This window comes from Gymnogyps californianus, chromosome 4, assembly GCF_018139145.2.
Source record: "Gymnogyps californianus isolate 813 chromosome 4, ASM1813914v2, whole genome shotgun sequence".
Lineage (NCBI taxonomy): Eukaryota > Metazoa > Chordata > Aves > Accipitriformes > Cathartidae > Gymnogyps > Gymnogyps californianus.
In genome coordinates this window covers 212,097-229,640 of record NC_059474.1, presented here as the reverse complement: position 1 = coordinate 229,640, position 17,544 = coordinate 212,097, and the positions used below count along the sequence as shown (strand labels likewise).

Sequence of the window (17,544 nt, the reverse complement as noted above, 5' to 3'; positions counted from 1 at the left end):
GGCCACAGGTCCTGCCAGCAAACCTGCTCCAGCATGGGCTCCTCTCCATGGGGCCACAGCTGCTGACAGGAGCGTGCACAAGCACAGCCTCTCCATGGGGTCACAGCTTCCTTCAGGCACATCCCCCTGCTCCAGCATGGGGTCCTCCACAGGCTGCAGGTGGATGTCTGCTCCACCATTAACCTCCATGGGCTGCAGGGGACAGCCTGCCTCACCATGGTCTTCACGGGAATCTCTGCTCTGGTGCCTGGAGCACCCCCCCCACCTCCTTCACTGACCTTGGTGTCTGCAGGGCTGTTTCACACTCACATTTTCTGTGTCACAGCTTCTGCGCAGCATTTTTTAGCCCTTCTTAAATACGTCATCACAGAGGTGCTACCAGCATTGCTGATGGGCTCAGCTTTGACCAGCAGCAGATGTCTTGGAGCTGGCTGGGACTGGCTGTGCCCAACATGGGGGCAACTCCTGGTGCCTTCTCACAGAAGCCACCCCTGCAGCCCCTGCCTCCACCCCCAGCTAACAAAACTTTGCCACTTAATACAACAGCAATCGGCTGCAGGGCAGAGAGAGGGGGGTTGAAAAATAGGGAAAGGGAGCCACAGAGAGAGAGGCAGAGGGAAAAAAACATAGCAATGGGCTACAGGACAGAGAACCAGACAGCCCGCTTGCAGCCGGAGAGAGGAGTAAGAGTATGTGAAACAACTCTACAGACACCAAGGTCAGTGAAGAAGGAGGGGGAGGAAGTGCTCCAGGCACTGGAGCAGAGCCCCCAGCACAGCCCCACCTGCCATAGTGCAGCTCTGGGCAGACCCCCCACCTGCCAGCCCCCCCATGTCCCCACCGCCTGCCTCTGGCTCCAGGCAGCCCCTCCACCCAGCACCAGGCAGCCCTCGCTGCTGGCTCCGACACGGCACGGCACCCCCGTGCCTCCGACACAGACCCCACCGGCACCACCACCCCACTCGGGGCTTTCCCCAACACCCACCGGTCAATCGTGCAGCCCTGCTCACCTTCTCCGTCAGTGTAGCCACAGCTGCAGCCACAGCCCGGCAACACTCAGCAACCGCTCCACTCTTCCCTTGGCTCACACCAGCCCCTCCAGCAGCAGCCACCCCTTTACAGGGAGGGGCCGTCACCATCAGCCTCACTGCCTGCACCTGGGGCTCCAGCCCCGGCCCACAGCTGGAGCCCAGCACAAACAGGGGGCCATCACCCAACGCCCACAGCGCATCACCTCCTCCCCTGGGCTCCATCGCAGCCCGGTGCAAAGGAAGAGCAAGCACAGCCAGAAGGGCAAAGGAGACAGCGAGCGTTTATTCAGGCATGCATGTGCCAAGTCCCGAGAGCGAGTCTGCTCCAGGGCTCAGGGCCCCCAGCGCTCCCCCTGCCCCTGGGACACCTCAGCAGTCGTTTCCGGAGCTGCGCTTGTCAGTCCAGTGGGCAACGGGTAGTCGGTCGGTCGGCTCCTGGAGCGATGGGCTGCTGGGCAGAGGCGGAGGCTGCCAAAAATGAGGAGCAGGGCGCAGGACACTAGAAGAGAGGAGAAAAGTGGCAGCCAGCTGGACAGCGGGGGTGTAGCAAGAAAGCATGAGGCAGGGAACGTGACATAGATGGAGAAAGGAGCAGCAGGGAGAGAGGAAGAGAGGCAGCAGAAAGAGGGAGAGGGAGCGGGACAGAGACCAACAAAGAAGGACGGGGAGCGGGATGGAGATGCAGAAAAAAACTAGGATGGACAGCACAACAGAAAGGGAGGAAAAAAGAACAGGGGCAGGGAGCCGGCCCGAGAGAGAGGGAGAAAGACAAAAAAAGCAACAAAGAACAGGGCAGAGAGGGAGGAATGAAACAACAGGGACAGGGAGCCGGGACAGCAAAGGATGGAGAGAAGGGGTGGCGGGGGGAACAACACAAAACAAACCACATAACAAGGCAGAAGGAAGAATTAAGAAATAGGGACAGGGAGCCAGAAAAAAAAGAGAGCTGGAGAGCAAAAAGAATAGCAATGCATACAGAAAGAAAAGGGGCGGAATTCTAAAATAGGGTAATCGGGGAGCCAGAGACAGTGAGATGGGGAAAGGACAAAAGCAACGGGCTACAGGGCGGAGAGGGAAGAATTAATGAATAAGGACAGAGAGCCGGCGAGAGAGACGGAGAAAGGCAAAAGATCACACAGGCTATGGGGCAGAGAGGGAGGAATTAAAAAACCAGGGACAGGGAGCCAGACAGAGAGAGGGAGGCAGAAATAAAATGGGAAAAAGCGATGGGCCACAGGGCAGAGAGGGAGGAACTGATAAACAGGGAGAGGGGACCAGAGAGAGTACGATGGGGAATGGGAAAAAATAGCAGCGGGCTACAGGGAAGAGGGAGGAATTAAAGAACAGGGACTGGAAGCCAGACAGAGACATGGAGAAAGAAAGGAAAAAAAGCAGCGATGGGCTCCAAGATGGATGGGGAGGAAATAAAAAAATAGCAGCAGGGAGCCAGACAAAGAGAGATGGAAAAAGACGAACAAATAGCCTGGGGCTACACGACAGAGAATGTGGAATTAAAACACAGAGGGAGCCGGACAGAGAGAGAGACCAGGGGAAAAATCCAGAGAGGCTATGGGGGGCAGAGGGAGGAATTAAAAACTGAGGACAGGGGGTGAACAGAGAGAGATGAAGATCGCAGGGAGTAGCGGTGGGTGCAGGAAGAAGAGGTAGGAATTAATAAATGGGGGCAGTGAGATGAACAGAGAGGGATGGAGAAAGGCACAAATAGCAGCAGGGTACAGGGCAGAGAGGAAGAATTAAAAAATGGGGTCAGTGAGACGGACATAGAGAGATGGAGAAAAGAAAAAAGCAATGGGCTATGTGGCGGAGAGGGAGGAATTAAAAAACAGGGATGGGAAGCAAGAAGGAGCAAGATGGAGAAAGGGGGGAGGGGACACCCTAGGGGCAACGGGACAGGGAGGGAGGAATTAAAAGTGAGGGATGGGGAGCTGGGAAAGGAGAGGCAGAGAAAGAAACACAATCGCAACGTGCTACAGGGCCAAGAAGGAAGAAACTGAGGGACAGGGAGCTGGACAGAGAGAGCCAGAGAAAGAAAAAATACCAACGGGCTACAGGACAGAAAGGGAGGAATGAAAAAATAAGGATCTGGAGCTGGGGAGAGAGAGAAGGAGACATGAGAAATAGCCAGGGGCAACAGGGTAGAGAGAGGGAGGGAGGAAGAAGAAAACAGGGATCCAGAGCCGGACAGAGAGATGGCAAAAGAAAATTATAGCGATAGGCTACAGGGAGGAGAGGGAGGAATGAAAAGATAGGGACGAGAAGTCAGACACTGAGCGACGCATATAGAAAGTATGGCAACAGCTAGAGGGCAGAGAGGGAGGAATTAAAACATAGGGACAGGGAGCCAGAGAGGGGGAGGGAGACAGATAAAGACGGGGAAAAACCAGAAAGACAGGCTACAGGGAAGAGAAGGAGGAATTAAAAAATTGGGATCCAGAGCCGGACAGAGAGACGGAGAAAAAAGTAAAATCGCCATGGGCTAAAGGGCCCAGAAGGAAGAAGATGAAAAAATTGGGAGCGGGAGACGGCCAGAGAGAGACAGAGAAAGCAAAAACCATGATGGGCTCCAAGACAGAGAGGGAGGAATTTCAAAAAGGAAGGGGCCGGGAGCTGTACAGAGAGAGACGGAGAAAGGGAAGAGAGTGACGGGCCGCAGGGCAGCGAGGGAAGAATTAAAAAGTAGGGACAGGGAGCCAGGCTGAGAGCGATGGAGAAAGGAAAAAAAAAAACTGTGACAGGCTGCAGGGCAGAGAGGGAGCGATTAAAGACTCGGGACAGGAAGCAGGACAGAGAATGGAAAAATAGCGACAGGCCATAGGGCAGAGAGGGAGGAATTAAAAAATGGGGACAGGGAGCCAACAAATAGAGATGAAGAAAGACAAATAATAGCATTGAGCTACAGGGCCGAGAGGGAGAAACTGAAAAATAGGGACAAAGAGGCAGAAAAAGGAGAGACAGAGAAAGAACAAATCGCAATAGGCCACAGGACAAAGAAGGAAGAATTAAAAAACTGGGACTGGGAGCAATCCACAGAGGGACATTGGGGAACGAAAATTTAACGTGTACAGGGCAGAGAGGGAGGAATTAAAAAAAAATAAGACAGGGACAGGGAGCCAGACAGAGAGCAACGGGGTGGGGGTGGGGGGCAGGAACTGCAATAGGCTAGAGGACAGAGAGGGAGCAACTAAAGCCTCAGGACAGGGAGCAGGACAGAGAATGGAAAAATAGCAACGGGCAGCAGGGCAGAGATGGAGGAATTAAAAAAAAAAAAAAAAGTAAAGACACAGACAGGGAGCCAGACAGAGAGAGACAGAGAAAGAAAAAACAGCAATGGGCTACAAGACAGATGGGGTGTCCTGGTTTCAGCTGGGACAGAGTTAACTCTCTTCTTAGTAGCTGGTACAGTGCTGTGTTTTGGATTTAGTGTGAGAGTGATGTTGATAACACTCTGATGTTTTAGTTGTTGCTAAGTAGCGCTTATCTTGAGCCAAGGACTTCTCAGTTTCCCATGCTCTGCCAGCAAGCAGGTGTGCAAGAAGCTGGGAGGGAGCATAGCCGGGGCAGCTGACCTGAACTAGCCAAAGGGATATTCCATACCATAGAATGTCATGCCCAGTATATAAATGGGGGGGAGTTGGCCAGGAGGGTCGGATCGTGGCTCTGGCATCGGTCAGCGGGTGGTGAGCAATTGCATTGTGCATCACTGGGTTTTTTCCTTCCCCTCCTCCCTCCTTTTTTTTGTTATATTCCTTTTCATTACTATTATTATTATTATATTTCATTATTACTATTGTTAGTATTATATTTTACTTTAGTTATTAAACTGTTCTTATCTCAACCCACGAGTTTTACTTTTTTTTCCTTTCTTCCTCCTCACCCCACTGGGAGGGAGGAGGGGGAAGCGGCTGCATGGTGCTGAGTTGCTGACTGGGGTTAAACCACGACATAGGGAGAAATCAAAAGTTCCTGGCAAGGAGCCAGACAGGGAGAGACAGTGAAAGAAATGAAATCGCAACGTGGCACAAGACCGAGAAGGACAAAATTGAAAAACAAGGCCTGGGAACTGGAAAGAGAGAGACAGAGAAAGAAAAACCTACCAATGGGCTCTAGGGCAGAGAGGGAGGAATGAAAAAACAGGGCCGGGGAGCCAGAGAGAGAGAGAGAAATAAGAGGGGGAAAGCAACAGGCCACAGGGTACAGAGGGAGGAAGTAAAAGCGAGGGGCCACGAGCTGGACAAAGAGAGGCGCAGAAAGGGACCTTCAGAAGTGACAGGCTACAGCACAGAGAGAGAGGAATTTTTAAAAATCAGGCTCTTGAGCTGGACCAAGAGAGATGGGGGAAAAAAAAATTGTGATGGGTAACAGGGCAGAGAGGGAGGAATTAAAAAACAAGGACAGGGAGCTAGATGGAGAGACTGAGAAGGGAAAATGTCCCGACAGGCTTCCAGAGAGAGGGGGAGGAATTAAAAATTAGAGACAGGGAGTTGGACAGAGAGAGATGGAGAAAGAAAAAAACTGCGGCAGGCTACCGGGCAAAGAAGGAGAGTTTAAAAATGGGGACAGTGAGACAGACGGAGAAAGGAAAGAAGCGACGGGCGACATGGTAGGGAGGGTGGAATGAAGAAAGAGGGACAGGGAGCTAGACACACCGAGATGGGGAAACAAAAATACAGCGACGGGCTAGGGGCAGAGAGGGAAGACTTAGAAAAACAGGGACAGGGAGCAAGACAGTGAGATCGAGAAAGGAAAAGATAGCAACAGGCAACAGGACAGAGAGGGAGTTCAAAATGAGGGGCAGGCAGCAGGATAGAGACAGAGAAAGAAAGAGACTCGTGATGTGCTACAGAGCCGAGAAGGAAGACCTTGAACAACAGGGACAGGGAGCCGGACAGAGAGAGCCAGAGACAGCAAAAACACCAACGGGCTACAGGACAGAGAGGGAGGAATGTGAAAATAGTGGCCGGGAGCCGGACAGAGAGAGACGGAGAAGGATAAAATAGCCACAGGCTACAGGGCTGAGAGAGGGAGGACCTAAAAGATGGCGACAGGGAGCTGCTCAGAGCGACATGGAGAAAGGAGGTACAGGGGAGGGGGAAAAAAAAAAAAATCGCAGCAGCGTGGGGAAGAGAGGGGTACAGGGGAGGGGCAGGATGCAGAAGACCAGGATGCAGAAGAGGGGAGACAGGGCCCCAAGGGCCCGGGACTTACCGCAGCTCTCACTCTTGGCACTGCTGGGAGAATTTGCCAGTTCAGACACTTCTTTCTCCTTCTCTCCTCCCCTCCTCTTCTGTAACTCTGGTCGCTTGGCTGTCCTCCACCTAAGAGAATACATGGATGTCTTACGAGATGAGGCTTCCTACACACGTAGCCTCACTCACTCACGCACTACGCGGCCGTACCGCGCCGTTGGTGATACATACAGACCCTGTGGTGCACGCTGGCGGTCTGACCTGCCGAGAACTACAAAGGGGGATCCTTCCTCACCCGGAGAGACAGGCTCTCTCTTGCCTGTAGCAGGAGGCAGCTCCTGGCCAGATGGCCTTTGATTTCTTCTTCTTTACCTTTAATCTGGCCTCTCTAGCTTCAGCTGCAGCAGCTCCTGTCCACAGGCAGTAAGTGCTCCAACCATCCCTTTTTGCCCCCATGGTGGGAGGAGAGTGAGGCCAGGCAGAGACAACCCACTCAAGCCTGAGGTGGGTGCAGTAAACGGTATCCTCAGGGGAGAAACAGACAACTGCATCCTCAGCACGGCCTCTGGGAGAGGGAAAGAAGAAGCAGTGACCATTATTATCATAGCACGTCCCTGGCCGGAGCCCCTCTTTCTGCAGGGGCTTCTAGAGATGCATCAAGGGCCAGCTTGCTGCTGTCACGACAGGGCTTGGGGGCAGCCTGGGGCTACGGGACAGGCTTCAGGGGAGGTGCTGGAGCTGGGGGCAGCTGCACGGGGCGAGCGGGGCTGAGGGAGGCTCAGGGGGAGCTCTGCCGAGTTGGGGAGGCGCCTGGTTCCTGCACCTGGGGGGTGCCCGCCTCCTTCCCCACTTCCCTTCTGTCAGCTCCCGGGTAACTCCCTGGGGCTGCCCTGACCCGGCTCGCCTCCAACGGACCGGGAGCCTGCCGCAGCGGGCAGTTTGAAGCTTCCCCCCCGCCACCCCCGGGCGGCCAGCGGGCAGGAGACACCCCCGCACCCGCCAAAGGGGCTCGCTCGCCTCACCGATGGCCTCGGCGCTCACCTGACGACGACGCCAGCACCGCGGACCGGCGCCGCCATGCTGCTCCCGGGGACCGCGCATGCACCGGCTGCCGACGGCGCGCCGGAGGGGACAGAGACTGCGCGCGAACGCCGGGCTGCAGTACCGCATTTCGGCCACGAGGCGGCAGCAGCGGAGGCGGCGGCAGCGCTGTTGCACACCTGTGCGGTGCCGGCGCTGCAGTACCGCGCTGCGGCCACCAGGCGGCAGCAGCAGCGAGCGCCCGGCGGGCGGCGCTCGCCCCGGGGCGGCACCGGCGCTGCAGCGCCGCGCTTTGCGCGCCCAGCGCCCGCCGGCGCCGCGCACGGGGGGCGGCAGCGGCGTTTCCTTACCGGCAGGCAGCAGCGAGCGCGGGGGCACCACCCGGCAGGCACCGCAGCGTCGCGCTGCCGTTACCGGCAGACGTTACTATGGAACACGGGGCCGCCACCGCGCATGCGCGGCTCCCGAGCTGCAGTACCCAATTTTGGTCGCCGGGTGGCAGCAGCGAGCGTTCCGAATCGACCCACTGCGCACGCGCGGCTCCCGCGCTGCAGTACCCAATTTTAATCGCCTGGCGGCAGCAGCGAGCGCCTCAAACCGCGCCAACGCGCATGCGCGGCTCCCGAGCTGCAGTACCCAATTTTAATCGCCTGGAGGCAGCAGCGAGCGCTGCAAACCGTGCCACTGCGCATGCGCGGCCCCCGAGCTGCAGTACCCAATTTTAATCGCCTGGAGGCAGCAGCGAGCGCTGCAAGCCGCGCCACTGCGCATGCGCGGCTCCCGAGCTGCAGTACCCAATTTTAATCGCCTGGAGGCAGCAGCGAGCGCTGCAAACCGTGCCACTGCGCATGCGCGGCCCCCGAGCTGCAGTACCCAATTTTGGTCGCCGGGTGGCAGCAGCGAGCGTTCCGAACGACCCACTGCACATGCGCGACTCCCGAGCTGCAGTACCCAATTTTAATTGCCTGGGGGCAGCAGCGAGCGCTGCAAATCGCGCCACCGCGCATGCGCGGCTCAAGAGCTGCAGTACCCAATTTTGGTCGCAGGGCGGCAGGAGCGAGCGCCTCAAACCGCGCCACCGCGCATGCGCGGCGCCCGAGCTGCAGTACCCAATTTTGGTCGCCGGGCGGCAGCAGCGAGCGCCTCAAACCGCGCCACTGCGCATGCGCGGCTCCCGAGCTGCAGTACCCGATTTTGGTCGCCTGGTGGTAGCAGCGAGCGCTGCAAGCCGCACCACTGCGCATGCGCGGCTCCCGAGCTGCAGTACCCAACTTTGGTCGCCCGGTGCGCCTCAAATCGCGCCACCGCGCATGCGCGGCTCCCGCGGTGCAGTACCTAATTTTGGTCGCCCGGTGGCAGCAGCGAGCGCTGCAAATCGCGCCACCGCGCATGCGCGGCTCCCGAGCTGCAGTACCCAATTTTGGTCGCCCGGTGGCAGCAGCGAGCGCTGCAAACCCCGCCACTGCGCGTGCGCGGCTCCCGAGCTGCAGTACCCAATTTTGGTCGCCGGGTGGCAGCAGCGAGTGCCTCAAACGGCGCCACTGCGCACGCGCGGCTCCCGCGCTGCAGTACCCGATTTTGGTCGCCTGGTGGCAGCAGCGAGCGCTGCAAGCCGCACCACCGCGCATGCGCGGCTCCCGAGCTGCAGTACCCAACTTTGGTCGCAGGGTGGCAGCAGCGAGCGCTGCAAGCCCCGCCACTGCGCATGCGCGGCTCCCGAGCTGCAGTACCCAATTTTGGTCGCAGGGCGGCAGCAGCGAGCGTTCCAAACCGCGCCACCGCGCATGCGCGGCCCCCGAGCTGCAGTACCCAACTTTAGTCGCCGGGCGGCAGCATCACCTTAATTGTTTTTTTCTGAACATTCAGTATGGTGAGAAAGGACTGGTATCTCAGGCAAGCTTACACCATCCAAAAACGGTAACTACCTACTGGCAGTACAGGGCTTATATTTCTCTGCCCTTTTCCGACTCACAGCCCAGGCAGTAATATTCATCGCCTGTGTAACAAAAAGCATCCAGTGCCTTTGACTGCTTTAAAGTCTGGTGGTTGTTTCTGTCCATGCCCCCACCCCGTTACCTAGGGAGGAGAAGCAGCACAGGGAACCCGTGGAACAGGCTTTTTTTCCCCCCCGGAGTAAGCCCCAGGGATTGCTGTATTGGTCTCCATGTGGCATCAGGGTTGTCAGAGTGACAGCAGCGAGCCAACAGGTGCTGGAGAGAGAATTTAAAAAAAAAAAAAAAAAGGCAACACAGATGACATCCTGAAGGCAGGCAAAAAGAGACTGAAAGCAGCTTTGTGTGAGAGGGGCAGCTATATTTATCAGGAAAGGGCCTGTCCAAGCAGATGAGATGCAAGTGGCTGATCTGCAAACGAGCAATATGCTGGTGATCCTTGGGCTGTGTTGTGGTGTTCGCACCTTTCCTCACCTCTGTGCTATCAGCACTCTGCTCTCCTAATCCTGCATACACACACAAGGCTTCCTGTGCAAGGCCTGTCACTTAGGTATGAGACACCGCACAATGTTACTTAACACCCACCCTCCAGCATGCAAAGTAATTAGATGTGAAACAGGGAAAGCAAAGAGGCATTTTGGTATATTACAGAGACAAATAAAACCCAAGACAAGTGACACAAATGAAAACAATTGCTCACCACCAACCCACCGATGCCCAGCCAGTCCCTGAGCAGTGGCCCCCCTGCTAACCTCCCCCCAGTTTTATTACTGAACATGACATCCTATGGTCTGGAATATCCCTTTGGTCAGTTGGGGTCAGCTGTCCCACCTCTCTGTGCACCCCTAGCCTGCTTGCTGGCAGGGCAGCACGAAGAGCAGAAAAGGCTTTGGTGCTGTGCGAGCACTGCTCAGCAATAACTAACGCGTCCCTGTGGTATCAACGCTGTTTCCAGCACAAATCCAAGACATCGCAGGAGGGAGAGTGGGATGGGAGTGGGGTGCAGGGAAATGGGTGGGGGCAATGGGCAGGTGGGGGGGTGCAGGCAGCACCCCAGGAGTCCAGAAGCAGAGGCGTTATGGGGGGGGGCAGTGCCGAACATGGGGGAGTAGAGCAGGGAAGGGGGGGAGCGGGGGCACGACGTAGGAGGGCAGGGGATGCGGGGGGCGCGTCACAGGAAAACCTCGCACAGGGGGACGTTTCTGTGGAAAGCGTTTGGGAGGGTGGAGAGCCACGCCAAGGGGGGGGACAGGGGAGAGGAGGTGGACACGAAGTGGGGGGGACAGACACGGACAGAGGGTGTGGGTAGAAAGGTGCATGGGGGGACATGCGTGGGGATGACCTACACCAGGGGGTCCACCCGGGATAATCCATAGCAGATAACTCACCTGGGATAACCCACATGAGATAATCCACTCTGCATAACTGACCCACACCAGGTAACCCCCAGCAATGTCCCTCAAACTGCCAGCATTTCAACCCAAATCTTCCCCAAACTGATTGGCATGGTTTTTTGTTTGGGGTTTTTTGGGTTGTTTTTTTTTTTTGCTTTTTCCATAATATAAAAATAGGGGGGGTTTTGCTTTTCCAAAATATTCAATTTTGGGGTTTTTCAGCGCTTTTCCACAACATAGAAATTGGTGGTTTTTGCTTTTGGTTTTGTGCATGAAAATGGGGGGTTTTTTTGCTTTCCAGCTGCACAAATCCAGGCAGATTTGGCTTTCCCAGGAGCCCCAAATTGGGGTTTTTCCCCCATTACAGACCCAGAATCAGGGGGTTTGGGTTTTTTTGTGCCATGGCAGCAGCTCCCACTCTGCGTGCATGGTGCCGCAGGGGAAAGTCCCTGTTTGGGGGAATCAGCCCCAAATTGGGATGGGAAAAGGAGGAAAAGGAGAAGGGGGAAGTGGCAGCTTTTGAAAGCACTCCTGTATCTTCAATAGAGAGATTGGGGGGGGTGTCAAGTTTTTAAATCCTTTCTATAAATAGAGTTTCTTCGCATTTTAAAAAACTTACATAGCATAGACATTTACACTTATGTATCTATTTACACATACATATATTTAGGAATATATATACATTTTATATATTTTCTATTTACACTTATCATGTATAACATCTGTTCAGACCTATCTATCTACTTACACTTATCATATATTCTGTCTGTTTAGACTTATATATTCTAAGCTGCCCTGCGGGAGGGGGCGGGGAGGAGCACGCCAGAGGATGGTGCCCCCTCTCCTGCTCAGGCTCTGCTCCGTGATGTTCCCCATCGGTTCCCACACTGGGAGGGCCTCCCCAGGGCAAACAACATCCCCGGTCCCTCTCGGCCCCGGACTCTCCCCCCAACACAGCCCTTGCTGCCGCACCTGCGGGGCACCCGCTGCAGACAGAGCCGGGAGCCTCCAGACACAGGGCCGGCCCCTTACGGTGAGTCTTCTTAGCCACCGGCAGGCAAAGCTGGGCTGGGGGGGGAATCTATTGAGCATCACAAGACACTTACACCACCGCATCTGAAAAACAGAAATCCCAAACTATATTTCAGCATATTAAAAAATAACACAGAAGGAAGTAGATAGGATAGTAGTTGAGCTAAAGGAGGATTCTAGGTAAACAGGTCAGCTCAAAATACAACGCATCCTTTAAAAGCTAGAGTCATTTGAACACTTAAAATCAGTATTAAGACTAATTGATACGATTTTGAACACATTCTTAGCATAAAAGTAAACATTCTTGCTGGTGCTGGAAAATGTCTCATCCCTTCCTTACAGCAGTGATGCAGGGAGATAACCCTGTGAGGCTGCAGGACAACGTCATACCATCATCAGACTCTACACTTACAGATCCACCACAACAGCTACAGCCCTTGCGCCGCTGCACATCTTGCCTGGTCAATAAAGCTGAAAAGTGAAGTGTAAAACTTTAAAGAGTAAAACGAAAAATAAAAACAAATCTCAGTAATTCACTTCATAGTGAAAAGGTGTGTATGTTTATATACATCCAATAAAAACTTATACAAGTATTTTTCCTTTTGCATTAATTTAACTTGCATGGCAGTGAACTGATACCATTAAACTATCTGTCTCCAAAATACAGTTACAATTTGACTAGGGTTTTTTTGTGTGTTACACAATTAGGAGGGACATCTGGCCAGCTGCAGTGCCCAAGAGAGATGCTACTGAACTGCCAGGGAAACGCACCATTGAAAGAGACAGAAAAAGTACTTCAGAGCACTCTGTCAAAACATCAGGAAAAAAAACCCCAAACATTCATTTGCCTCTTTTTAAAGATTTAGAACAAACACCTAACTGCTTAAATACACCTAATAAATTGTATACTACAGCTATTTGGCAGTTACAGTTTAAACAATGCAAGTCAGTCTGTAAATTATAGAATTTTAACTTTTTTTAAACTTTCATTAATCATAGAAAAAAAAAAATCAGTGACACGACATCCCTCATATGGTTTTCCTTTGGCGTGGGTGGGAGGGGGGTGTCAAATCCCCAGTGCTGCAATACATAAGGCTACCAAAAAGGACTGGCAGATTTGCTAATGCTTTTGGCTGTACTGAAGCACACAGAGGAACATGTTTTTATGATATCTCAACTGTTACAACTGAGAGCCCAAAGACCAGTGATGCCATCAACTTTTGGAAGACGTGCTGTGCTTGGGTCTTTGGAAGGAAATTTACTTTTTTTTTTTTTTTTTTTTTTTAAATAGAGTGAAATGTCTTGTTACTGATGACTTCTGCTGCCATGTACATCATCTCTGAAGATCTGCTCTGATGGAAAGTTCATAAAATGCAACTTCTTTGAATGAGAGATTTCCATTCTCGAAAATCTCTTTCCACCTGAACTAAAAAATTACACACTGTAGGTTAAGTAAAAAGGACATTACTGAAGCAGTAACTCACCAAAAACACATCAGGACTCACTGTCACTAGTTACAGGGCTGCTAATGCTTCTTGGGAAAGCCTGGAAAACACACAGAAGCAACGCCAATTTGTCCTGGTTTGTCCATGTCACTTCTTTGACCTTGATTACTTTTCGTACAGATGTTAGCATCTCAGTAAGGTTTTCGAGTACTACTATAAGATATTTAAAAAACTTGTTGACTGAAAAAGCATAAAGCTTTTATCATGAAAACAAAGTCTGTTTCTTCTGAACTCTTACGAACAGTTTCTTTCCTCTTTTAGTACAAAATTATTTTCACAGTATCATTTAGTAGCAAGCATGCAGAAACAGAAGATTATGCTTTCAGGAAGAGAAAATAAACGGAGGGAAGTAAGCTTTGCATAGGCGTAACATGCTCCAGAACAGACCTTATTTTTAGTATTTGTGTTAAAGTATTTCATGGAAAAACTATAGAAGGAGAGTTGGCACATTCTTAATGTTAATTTTAAAGTTCATACTACAAGTACCTTAGGAAAAATGCAGACACACATTGTAGACATACCTTGTACTTAAAGACCGCTATGGATTCTTTCCATCTTGTCTTGTACTTTCATGGCAGAAGAAAGGGTGACTGTGGTGAAATGGTGGCAGCTGACATTCAGCTGAGAGGGGAAAAAAAACCCTTTAGCATAAAGCTGGGTAGGAATCTAAAGCTTCCTTTTTTTGTGGAGGTGTGTGAAGACCACAACTGAGTGGAGGAAAAGTATTTTGCATCATCTTTGGTACAGTTGTTGATACAGGCCACTAGAGCTTTTGCATTCTTTAGACAACCATGCCTTTTTTTGACTCATTGGCAGCTTTAGTTTCACTACAACTCACTTTCCCAGATACACACTGGTGACAGACATAAATATCTACATACGTTTTCTCAAGCCCACGTATAGCCAAGATTTCCTCACCCTATACATCCCGAGTTGGATATTTTTGTTAAAGAGTACAGCAACCCATCTGTCCTTGTGAACTGCCTCCTTGCAAAAACGGAATTATTTTTTCCAGGCTGTTTCTCCAAACAGTCAAGATCTTTTAAAACTGCAGTTGTGCCACCAAACCTGCTTACAGCCCCTCCCAGCTTTTGACTGTCCTTAGATTTAACAGGCACACGCTCTATTCCATCTTCCAACAGCAAAACCACAGCACGCTCTCAGACCCCGAGCACAAGCCTGTGGATGCCCACACACACCTTGCTGCTCTGATGGGGAGCCACTGAGCATCCCTGCGAGCACAGCTGCACGCGCCAGATCAGTTTCACCTACGCTGATTTCAGTGAATGTAGTTTCTGAAGCTTTAAACTGAAAACTGTATCTTGACACTTTGCCACAGCAGAAGTGATCCATAACTAGAACTCTACAAAAACATAGTAACACAAATTGCAAACCCACAGCAGCAACAGCTAGACCAAGAACAAGGGAGAAAAATAAAACAGCTTCATGGCGCGCACAGGAAAGCAGCAGACAGAGAAAAGGGTCAGCATTCATAGCCCTTACAGGAAACAGGAATTCTCCTTCCATTCCTAAACCCATCTGTTAGGCCTAAATATCGCAGCACTACTGTGGCAATACTGAGATTAGGGAACAACAGCCCTGCTACTGGACATGCTATTGATTGATGCTATTTATGTAGCAGGACACAAACAGAGGGACATGTTTTGCCACAAACAACCCTGAATTTCCTGAAAATGTACATTTACCAAAACTAGCCATTTGGAATATATTGCCAAACAACATTTGGCAATAAAACTTTGATGTGTTTGACACACACAAATTTTTTGGTAACTTGCTATTTGCTTCCTGTTACTGTTTTTCTTCCTCCAGAAATTTTACTTGCAGCCAAGTTATTCACTACTGGTTCAAGCATTTACCTTCCTGGTATTACCAGCACATTTACACAGGCAAGTAACTTAATTGCTCTTCTAAAATTATCCAGATGACAATTACAGCCGTGAAAGAGGAGTGAAAGAAAAGAAAATGAGAGGTCAGGCAGGAAAAGAGCTCTGCATGCTGGCACCAGTCAACATTGCACTCTTCTTTTTAAAAGACCACACACAAAGAAACCCACACACATACAAAACAAACAAACTCACTCATGACCTTGTATCTCTTTTTTCTTTCAGAGCTCATCCCTATCTCAGCATATTGTCTTGTCAGAGCATGAAGTGCAGATGATCTGGATCCCAATGACATTTGCATGTGATGAATAATGTTCAGAAATAGTCCAGATCTGTAAGACTGGTGTCATTTTTGTGGTTTTAATAATCATAACTCAATTTTATCGACTTACACATTTGTGAGGAAACTAATTAACTTTTAAATGTAGCGCCTCTTGGGGAAAAAGAGGTGTTAGAGACTGAAAAAAATTATGATTCAGAGCTCCCAACCATGAGGGAGCAGTTGGGAAATTAATGGAAGTGAAGACAAACAGCAGCAACATTAAGTGAAATTTGGCTTTAATTCTGATCATGTACTTAAGATATTCTCCAAGTCTACACCTCAATTCTATGAATGACTAGTCCTTTTTTGGAAGGACAAACTTTTTTTACATAAAAGTCCTAGACTGAAGGCTCCACAGAACAGAATGTGGACTGAGCCACAGGACAACATGCCATCAACACTCTAATAAAAAAAAAAATCAAATATAAATCAAGTTTAAACATCAGTTTCCATCATGTTTCATTCATTACATTTCTACTGGCATCTAGGTGCTCAAAAATTAACTATACTGACACCACATATTACTAAAAGTTTAGTTATGCATATAAAAGGCTATTTCCAACTTGCCCATAAAATTAGTATGAACAAACAAAAGAGAAACACTTGACCCTAAAGAAGGTAACAGGCAGCTCTTAATTTATCATAGATGAAAGTTCGTTCTTTTACCTGAAAGGAAAACATTCATAACTACCAAGGGACCAATTCAGGAACGAGGCATGCTCCGTTAACTGCAATTTTTCATCAGCTTTTCTGCACTGGCAGCAAATTTGCCTTTTCTCTGGGTTTGATGTCGACTATCCGTAGCATCCTGGAATCCGCAAATGTTTCTCCCTGCTCCCCCAGCCCCATACGTGTGATTACCTGAGCAGCAAGTGGAATAATCCATACAGGATTTTCTTCATGTCAGACAGAAGGTGACGCTGGGAAAAGAGGAGGCAAAAAACGAACCTGTTTGTCACACCCAGCCAACGGTGAAAAGACAGTGGAGGATTCTGCCGGGGGGGCCGTGCAGGGCTGGGCCGCGCACCCCAGGAGCTCCAGCTGGCCGGCTTCTCTCCCCTTTGCCAGGTACCGAGGAGACGCCGCTGCCTCGTGCTGCCGCCTTGCCTGCGCCCCCTCACAGCGGGGCTGCCCCGGGAGAGCCGGGGGACCCCCACCTCACTTCTGCCCTCGGGAACAGGAACGGGAGAGACCCTCCATGCAGAGAGAGATGCACGGCGTGGATTTAATCCCCGAGGGAAGAGGCCGGGCTCTCCGCTGGCAGAAGGACGACTCGCCTCCCTGCTGCTCGGAGCTCCTTGCTGGGGACAGCCCTGCCTGCGCCCGGCCGCTCTTCAGCCGTGCTGGGAGCGCAGTCCAGCCGATGGATGCTCCAGGGAACAGACACTCCAGCTAACTGCAGCTCCTGCTCATTACAGCTGCGGGTAATTTTGGCTCTGGCTAATGCACGCTCCAGACAGTGGACACCTCATCTCATCCCAGCTCCTGCTTGCTACAGTTCTGGCTAACTGAAACCCCAGCTCTGCAGTGAAGCCCCAGTTTTTTTCAGCTTCTTCTCCTTACAAGCTCCAGCTATTTGCAGCAGTCTGGGCTTTTGACAAGGTCATAAGTCAACTGCTGTCATAACTTCAGTATTACTATTAAACATCATAGCTGTACATCGTATAAATATTGATTAATCAGTTTGTATTATTAACAACTACTCTAAGCAGTGTACAAAGAAGAGGTGGACTTGAAGAGGGCATGCGGGTTCTGAAAAATACCCTTCCCCCCAGACACCACCTCAGACGTTGAGTTTGGCCTGGTGCATGCCAGCCTCCTGAACTTTGGGGTCCAACATGACCAGACCCCCAACTCCAGACCCCTGCCCACCCCCTGCTTTCCCCACAGCCCCTAATAGCCTCCCACCCCCCTGCACAAACAGCCAAACTAGCTTCTGCTTTTGGCCCCAAACCAGCTCACTCAGTGCCCATTTCTGAGCCCAAAAACCCAGCTGCTGAGCCTGTTCTCAAGTCCCAGAAATGCCACACTTGACCTCTGTTCCTGAGCCCAAAACCACATGACTTGGTTCCCTCTGTCAGTCCTGATAACACACAGCTCAATCTGTTTCGGAGCCCCAAAATCAGCCACATGAGCCTGTTTTCAAGCCCCAGCAA

The 17,544-nt window shown here is 51.4% G+C and overlaps 2 long non-coding RNA genes across 4 annotated transcripts in view; both read right to left on the bottom strand.

Annotated features, from left to right (window-relative positions):
- Positions 1 to 14,955, bottom strand: part of LOC127015690 (uncharacterized) — a 38,237-nt gene extending 23,282 nt beyond the window's left edge. The window contains exons 1-4 of one of the 3 annotated variants that reach the window (XR_007766364.1): positions 13,684 to 14,955; positions 13,142 to 13,202; positions 12,070 to 12,128; positions 11,598 to 11,741 (exon numbers count right to left, since the gene is read on the bottom strand). This is a non-coding gene — a long non-coding RNA (uncharacterized LOC127015690). Of the gene's footprint in view, positions 1 to 11,597; positions 12,129 to 13,141; positions 13,203 to 13,683 lie in introns of all 3 variants that reach the window. The other 2 variants (XR_007766363.1, XR_007766365.1) reach the window with 2 other exon arrangements.
- LOC127015689 (uncharacterized) lies at positions 1,294 to 6,792 on the bottom strand. The gene is made up of 3 exons (XR_007766362.1): positions 6,470 to 6,792; positions 6,258 to 6,367; positions 1,294 to 1,530 (listed from the first exon to the last, which is right to left on the bottom strand). It is a non-coding gene; the product is annotated as an uncharacterized LOC127015689 (long non-coding RNA).
- Positions 14,956 to 17,544: the final 2,589 nt, after the last annotated feature.